The sequence below is a fragment of the Aotus nancymaae genome, unplaced genomic scaffold (assembly GCF_030222135.1).
Source record: "Aotus nancymaae isolate 86718 unplaced genomic scaffold, 86718_ANA_hifiasm-v0.15.2.pri h1tg000016l, whole genome shotgun sequence".
In the NCBI taxonomy this organism is placed as follows: Eukaryota; Metazoa; Chordata; class Mammalia; order Primates; family Aotidae; genus Aotus; species Aotus nancymaae.
Window position 1 is genome coordinate 72,015,923 of NW_026988428.1, and position 7,632 is coordinate 72,023,554.

General features: G+C 42.3%; 1 long non-coding RNA gene across 1 annotated transcript in view; it reads left to right on the forward strand.

Moving 5' to 3' along the window:
- LOC105705184 (uncharacterized) overlaps positions 1–6,485 on the forward strand; it is a 69,333-nt gene extending 62,848 nt beyond the window's left edge. The window contains exons 5-6 of the long non-coding RNA XR_002477972.2: positions 2,254–2,328; positions 5,949–6,485. This is a non-coding gene — a long non-coding RNA (uncharacterized LOC105705184). The remainder of the gene's footprint in view (positions 1–2,253; positions 2,329–5,948) is intronic.
- Positions 6,486–7,632: the final 1,147 nt, after the last annotated feature.

Consider the following 7,632-nt stretch of genomic DNA (forward strand, 5'->3'; position numbering starts at 1 on the left):
TATTTGTGTTCCTTTCCTCTATCTATATTCTCATGTTTTTTTCAGGGGGCCCATCCTTCTCATTTCTTTTATTGCTGTTACCATCATCTTTGGCATCATAAAGAACACCATCACTTCAGCTGTTCCCAGAGCCCCCTACAAAGTACCAGTGGGTACACTATAACTATTACTGATGGTGCAGCTTCTTAAGCCTTTTATTCTATGCCAAATGATTACACTTTTATCGCCCTGTGAGTATCAATTGTCCAAGACTCGAGGAGACCAGAGTTGGTAGAATGAAAGAAGCATTGTTACTGATGCAAGAAATCCAATGCTTTATTTCAAATGTCAAAATACAACTTGCTGTACTGAAAGAGCTGGCAAGCTGGGACTATAGTGACCACAGTATGGGGGAAGTTGACCCTGCTCTTGCCTATTAGAACTCACAGGAACCATTGAGTGTGAGGATGCTGGATTTCAGAAGGGCCTGTTAATTGCTTACACTGTGACCTACCCTGGCTGTAACGCTCCATGCAGCAATGAACTCCTGACTCTAGCTGGGCCAATCTGACTCGCTAATGGCAACTTAGAACTGAGGCCCAGAAACACTGGGCCTTGTCCTGTAGGGGCTAGAATTGTAAAGTGATATAAGGCTAGTGCCAGATAGTCATGCTGGTGAAGCTCAGAAAGAGAGAATGAAGGAGAACCTCAGAGAAGCAGAGATGAGAGGCCCCAAAGAGAGCAGTCATGGGTCCAGACTCCCACTCCAGCTCCCACCTTTCTGTGATCTATACAAAACCCAGTATCTACACAAGCCCTTCTTCTTTTTTCTGCTCAACTTGAACTAGTTGAGTGGGTTGCTTTTGCAACCAAGGAGTCTTAACTAAGACCCTCCCCTTCTCCACAGAGCTGAAAGATGAACCTGGCAGCTGCGCACAGTTGGAAGGTCAGGGAGTGGGTTGCCAAGAATTTGAAGGCATTGTTTCCTTCTCTGTAGGAGATGGTGCTTGTCAGTCTGTGATTTTTCTGTGAATCAGATCTCATAATCACAGATATGCCTCTCTGCCCCAACCTCCCCACCGCAGATAAACACAGCAACCATTGCTAACCTTCAGCCTTCACTGAACTTCATTTCCTCTCTTGCACTGGAGCCTAGAGGAGACTTGTTTGGTTGGGGACAGAAACAAGCTCAAAGCCTTGTTAATGTGTATCTGCCAGGCATAGTGGTGCATGCCTGTAATCCCAGCTACTCAGGAGGCTGAGGGAGGAGGATCCCTTGAGCCCAGGAGTCCAAGGCTACAATGAGCTATGATCGCACCACTGCACTCCAGCCTGGATGACAGAGTGAGAGTCAAAACAAAACAAAATAAAATAAAACAAAAAGCCTCGTTAAGGTGAATCTAACTGGGCTTTGGCTTACCTTCTCTTTTTTGGGAGGTAGAAGGTTTTTGGAAGGTAGAAGGATGTATTGCATTGATTCCCCAAATTCAGACACTAACACACTACCTTCATGATTTTTGACATTTCCACATATCACTTGTACTATTATTTTCTTAGATTTTATTATTTTCTTATAAAATAATTAATTTATTTACTGCTTCTTGTGGAGCAGGGCTAACTCGTAGGCAGTGTGCCCAAAGTCAGTGATTTTATTATTTTCTTACCCTCACTTATGATATTTGTAAATGAAACCATGTAAATGAAACCATACATGCAATGCATATATTTTTTTTCAAATATACATTAAAATGCAAAACTGTTAAAATAATTTTTTTTTTACCACCTAAAATCATTTCAGGTGTACCACCTTTGGAAACAATGTCATATAGGCTTTGGAATGAGGCAGGCCTGGTTCAGGTCTTGCTCTGCTTCTTAATACCCGTTTGTCTTTAGGCAAGCCCCACTCTCTAACCTCCAATTTTGTCATAAGTGTGTCTTCCTTGGGATTTTGGTGAGGGCTAGATGGGTCAATTTGTGTGTACGTGTCTGTGTGTGTGTCTGTGCATGTAGACGTGGGTCTCACTATGTTGCTCAGGCTGGTCTCGCACTCCTGGGCTCAAATGATCCTCCCGCCTTGGCCTCCCAAGTGCTGGGATTACAGATGTGAACCACTGCACCCAGCCCTAGATGGGACGATTTAAAAACTGTATTTCAACTGCCTAGCACATGCCTAACACCTAGTAAGTACTCAGTCAATGTTAACCATTGTTGCTGTTCCTGCACTATTTCTTCACTTCGTTTCTCTTTCTTTCCTTTTCGGTCTGTTTGAAACAGGCACCAGCATGAAATGGGTTTGCTTACTGGAGTAGATGCCGTTTATATAAAGCCCTCAGGGACCAGGACAGAAAGGTAAGTGTGGAGCACCTGCTAGATGTGTATAACAGAATCTAATGATGTGACTTGTTATCCATTCTTGCTCATGTGGCTGAGATAATAACATTTTTCTATAGAACCTGCATTACACGGTGTTCAAAGCCCTCATGGACATTATCTAGCTCATCTCTACTAAGTGTGGACAAAATCTTTTTCATTTTTCAGGTGGAGAAATCAAGGCCCTAACAGAGGCCTGACCCGGTTACTCAGCAATGCTGTGGCAGAAACACACACATGAGTCCCCGGCTTCTGATTCACAGGTCAAGATGTTGCCTTAGCATTCCCCATGTTGATGTGGAGAGTAGTAATGGAAGAGAGCAAAAAAGTGATCCAAGCACAAATAAACTTGTGAACGCTAGATTCAACAAAGTTAAAATATGGTTTTTTATTTTTATTTTTTCTGTAGGGCTTCTTGGTCTTCCATAAGATTTTTTATTTTAATTAATTAATTAATTAATTAATTTCTTTATTTATTGAGATGGAGTCTCGCTCTGTCACCATGCTTGGAGTACAGTGGCAAGATCTTGGCCACTACAACTTCTGCCTCCCGGGTTCAAGCAATTCTTCTGCCTCAGCCTCCCAAGTAGCTGGGATTACAGGCATGCACCACTGTGCCCAGCTAATTTTTGTAATTTTAGTAGAGATGGGATTTCGTCATGTTGGCCAGGATGGTCTCGATCTCTTGACCTCGTGATCTGCCCACCTCAGCCTCCCAAAGTGCTGGGATTACAGGCGTGAGCCACTGCACCCAGCCTTTCATAAGATAATATGCATTATGATTCTCCGAGAGAGAGAGCAAATATCATTTTCCAAATTTGACCACGAAGTACTTAGAAACTCTAAAGATAGTGTTCCTCAGAGCACTAGTTTGGGAAGTAGCATCTTAGTTGATCATATTGGCTTGAAAGCTACTCTTCTCATTTCTTTCTGTTATAAAAGAAAGCTGATTTTGGAATGCTAAAACAAAAACAAAAACAAACCCCATGTCTCAAATCATTCTACCCCCGTATCACCCTAGTCCACCCTGGACACTAAGATTTCATTTCTGTATCACTTGCTGCTACTACATACCTGGGGAACTGCCTTTGATCACATGCTTACTAATGTGCAATATTTCAACTCTATTTGGTTCTTATTTTCTTAATTCATAATTTTTCCTTTTTTTTTTAAATTTTGAGGAATTAAAATAATACAAGAAAATAATCACTTCTAATTTTTAAAATGAAAGTATTGATAGAAAGTTAGTGTTAAGCTGGGCACGGTGGCTCATGCCTGTAATCCCAAGACTTTGCGAGGCTGAGGTGGGTGGATCACTTGAGGTCGGGAGTTCGAGACCAGCATAACCAACAGGGAGAAACCCTGTCTCTACTAAAATACAAAATTAGCCGGGCGTGGTGGCACATGCCTGTACTCCCAGCTAACTCGGGAGGCTGAGGCAGGAGAAGCGCTTGAAGCCAGGAGGCAGAGGTTGCAGTGAGCCGAGATTATGCCATTGCACTTCAGCCTGGGCAACAAGAGTGAAACTCCATCTCAAAAAAAAAAAAAGTTAGTGTTAGGAGAAATGTCCTATTAAACAGAAAGGAAGCCAAGTCCCACAGAGGCCAGGTCACATGGCAGGACAATAACATACCCACAAATAGAAGAGAAGTATCCTGTCTCTTGGCACAGACTGTTTTTCACTCCTGAAATGTTCCTTTGCTTTGTTTTATAGGCGAGGTGTATTGCTGAGCCATTTGAATGATCTTGACTCTGTGTTTCTCATTTAGATATTTAATATAAAATACTGTGTGGGAAGAAAAGGAAGTCATGGAAGCATCTGCTTTACAAATATGAAGTAGACCCAAAGCTTCATATCCACAGGGAGCACTCCTTTATTATACCAGTGTGAGAGGTCAGGACCAATCCCACGTTACAGGCTCACCCTGCTCACAGTCAGTGCGGAGGACCTGAAAAGGAGATGATGTGATAGAGGATTCACACTTTATCACTTTCGTTTTCTGAAGAGGTTTGAGATGGCTTAAAATGAAGAACATGCATATCAGAATTGTTTAAGAGAAAGCAAAATGGGAAGGCTGTCATACATACTGAACTCTGAGCTTCCTGGCAACCATAACAAAAAAGAAATAAGCTATGAAGAAAGGTGGATGCCTATCAGTTACTCACAATAAAAAAAGATTTTCAGTTGGGTGCGTGGCTCATGCATGTAATCCCAGTGCTTTGGGAGGCCGAGGCAGGCAGATCATGAGGTTCGAGACCATCCTGGCTAATATGGTGAAACCCTCAAAATACATACCAAAAAAATTAGCCTGGAGTGATGGCATGTGCTTGTAGTCCCAGCTACTAGGGAGGCTGAGGTAGGAGAATCGCTTGAACCCGGGAGGCGGAGTTGCAGTGAATGGAAATTGTGCCACTGCACTCCAGCCTGGGTGACAGAGTGGGACTCTGTCTCAAAAAAAAAAAAAAAGATTTTCGGCTGGGCACGGTGGCTCACGCCTGTAATCCCAGCACTTTGGGAGGCTGAGGCAGGCGGATCACAAAGTCAAAAGTTTGAGACCAGCCTGACCAACATGGTGAAACCCCATCTCTACTAATACAAAAATTAGCCAGGCCTGGTGGCGCACACCTGTAATCCCAGCTACTCAGGAGGCTGAGGCAGGAGAATCACTTGAACCCGGGAGGAGGTGGTTAGAGTGAGCTGAGATTGCGCCACTGCACTCCAGCATGGGCTACAGAGTGAGACTCTGTCTCAAACAAACAAACAAACAAACAAAGTTTTCTTGGAACAAAATTCCTAAAATACACTTTTTTCTTACATAGAACCTTATTTTAGGGGCCATTGTACAATATATGGACAATGTCCTGGATAGTAGCTTTATAACAAATGCAGAAAATCTTCAATTTCCTTGTATAAGGTTGGATGGGAGTCAAGATTATTATAGCAAGGCCTAGTGGCCTGTGCCCGGCCAATACCAGAGGACTTTAAAAAAAAGTTCACAAAAAACAAAAAAGAATAAGGGTAATATAAGACTCATGCACTCTCCATTCAAAATGAACAAATGTTAACACTTAGTCATATGTTCTCTAGACCTTAAAAATAAAAATAAGGAGCCAGGAGTGGTGGCTCACACCTGTAATCCCAGCACTTTGGGAGGCCGAGGCGGGCGGATTGCCTGAGATCAGGAGTTCGAGACCAGCCTGGCCAACAAGGTGAAACCCCGTCTCTACTAAAAATACAAACATTAGCTGGGTGTGGTGGCACGTGCCTGTAGTCCCAGCTACTTGGGAGGCTGAGGCAGGAGAATTGCTTGAACCCAGTGAGCTGAGATCGTGCCACTGCACTCCAGCCTGGTGCCTGGCGACGGAGCAACACTCTGTCTCAAAAATAAATAAATAAATAAATAAAAATAAAAATAAGGAATGCAACATTACAGATGAAGTTGAAGTCCCTGTATCAATGTGATGGACTAGCTATACTACAGTAACAAACATATACTCCCACAATTTTCGTGGTGTAAGGAAACAGAGGTTATTTCTCGGTCATGCCTCATGTTCCCTGTTGGTCATTTGGAAACTGTTGTACACTGTCTTCATTCCAGGTCCCAGCTGATGAAGTGGACTGAAACACTGAAACCTGAACACTGATGATCACTACAGCAAAGGGAGGAGCTCAGTAAATTGTGCATATCGTTCTTAAATCTTCCACCTAAGAGTAACACTTCCACTTTCATTTTATTGACCACAGTAAGTCATATGGTTGTGCGTAACTTCAAAGAATATAAGGACATACAATCCTACCATGTACTGAAAGGAAATCCAGAAGATTCTTAAAGAGACCTAATGACTATCACAGTCCCAGAACTGCTTCCCCCTCCCTCAGAAGCTGCCACGTGAATGTGATGTGTATCTAGGCCCTATTTTATATTTTTACCACAAATACACTGTACTATAGATGGTATTCATTTGCGTATTTTATAAAATATTGTTAATGGGATCATCCTTTTATAATGTTCTACAATTTTTAGTCAATATTTTATTTTCAGGATTTATCAATGCTGAATCATATAGATCTAATTCATTGATTTAAACTGTTATATAGAATTCCACATTAGAAATAAACTGTGATTTATTTATCTCTTCTCCTACAAATGAACAAACTATTTCCAATATCTTATTATTGCTAATAGTGAGGTATTATAAATATGTTTGAGAGATTCCTTTGCAGTCTTTCTCAACTGGGTTTAACAAGACAAATTCTGGCCAGGTACGGTGGCTCATGCCTGTAGTTTCAGCACTTTGGGAGGCGGAGATGGATGGATCATGAGGTCAGGAGTTCGAGACCAGCCTGACCAATATGGCAAAATCCCGTCTTTACTAAAAACACAAAAATTAGCTGAGTGTGGTGGCGGATGCCTATAATCCCAACCACTCAGGAGGCTGAGGCAGGAGAATCAGCTTGAACCTGGGGGGTGGAGGTTGCAGTGAGCCAGGATGGTGCCATTGCACTCCAGCCTGGGTGACAGAGAGAGACTCTGTCTCAAAAGAAAAAACAAAAAGCAAAAAACATAACAAAACAAAACAAGACAAACTCTAATGTCGTAATGCAACCACTGTATGTGATAACTTCTCCTATGCATCTGGAATGATGCTAGTTATGTACCATCCTTGGGAGTGTTGAGAAAATAATCATTCAAATAATTTTCTATGTACTATGATTCAGAAGAAGAATCTCAGTGGAGAAAAGCTGCTTGGAATATGACTAGAAGTGGATTGCAAGGTCTGAGACTATGGACATGTTCAACTTTTCTAGGTATTGTCAAGTTATTCTCACAAATGACCTTGTCATTTATACTTCTGCCAGATGTGCATGACAGTTCTCATTTTCTTTTCTTTTTTTTTTTTTTTTGAGATGGAGTCTCTGTTGCCCAGGCTGGAGTGCAATGGCACAGTCTCAGCTCACTGCAACCTCCACCTAACAGGTTCAAGTGATTCTCCTGCCTCAGTTTCCAGAGGATCTGGGATTACAGGCTCCCGTCACCACACCTGGCTAATTCTTGTATTTTTAGTACAGACGGTGTTTCACCATATTGGCCAGGCTGGTCTTGAACTCCTGACCTTGTGATCTGCCCGCCTCAGCCTCCCAAAGTGCTGGGATTACAGGCGTAAGCCACCACACCCGGCCTCCTTTTTATACACCTTTGCCAACATTTGCTATTGTCAAACATTTTACTTTTGGCCAGTTCCATGGGTGTGAAATTGTATCCTATTGTTTATAAACTGTGT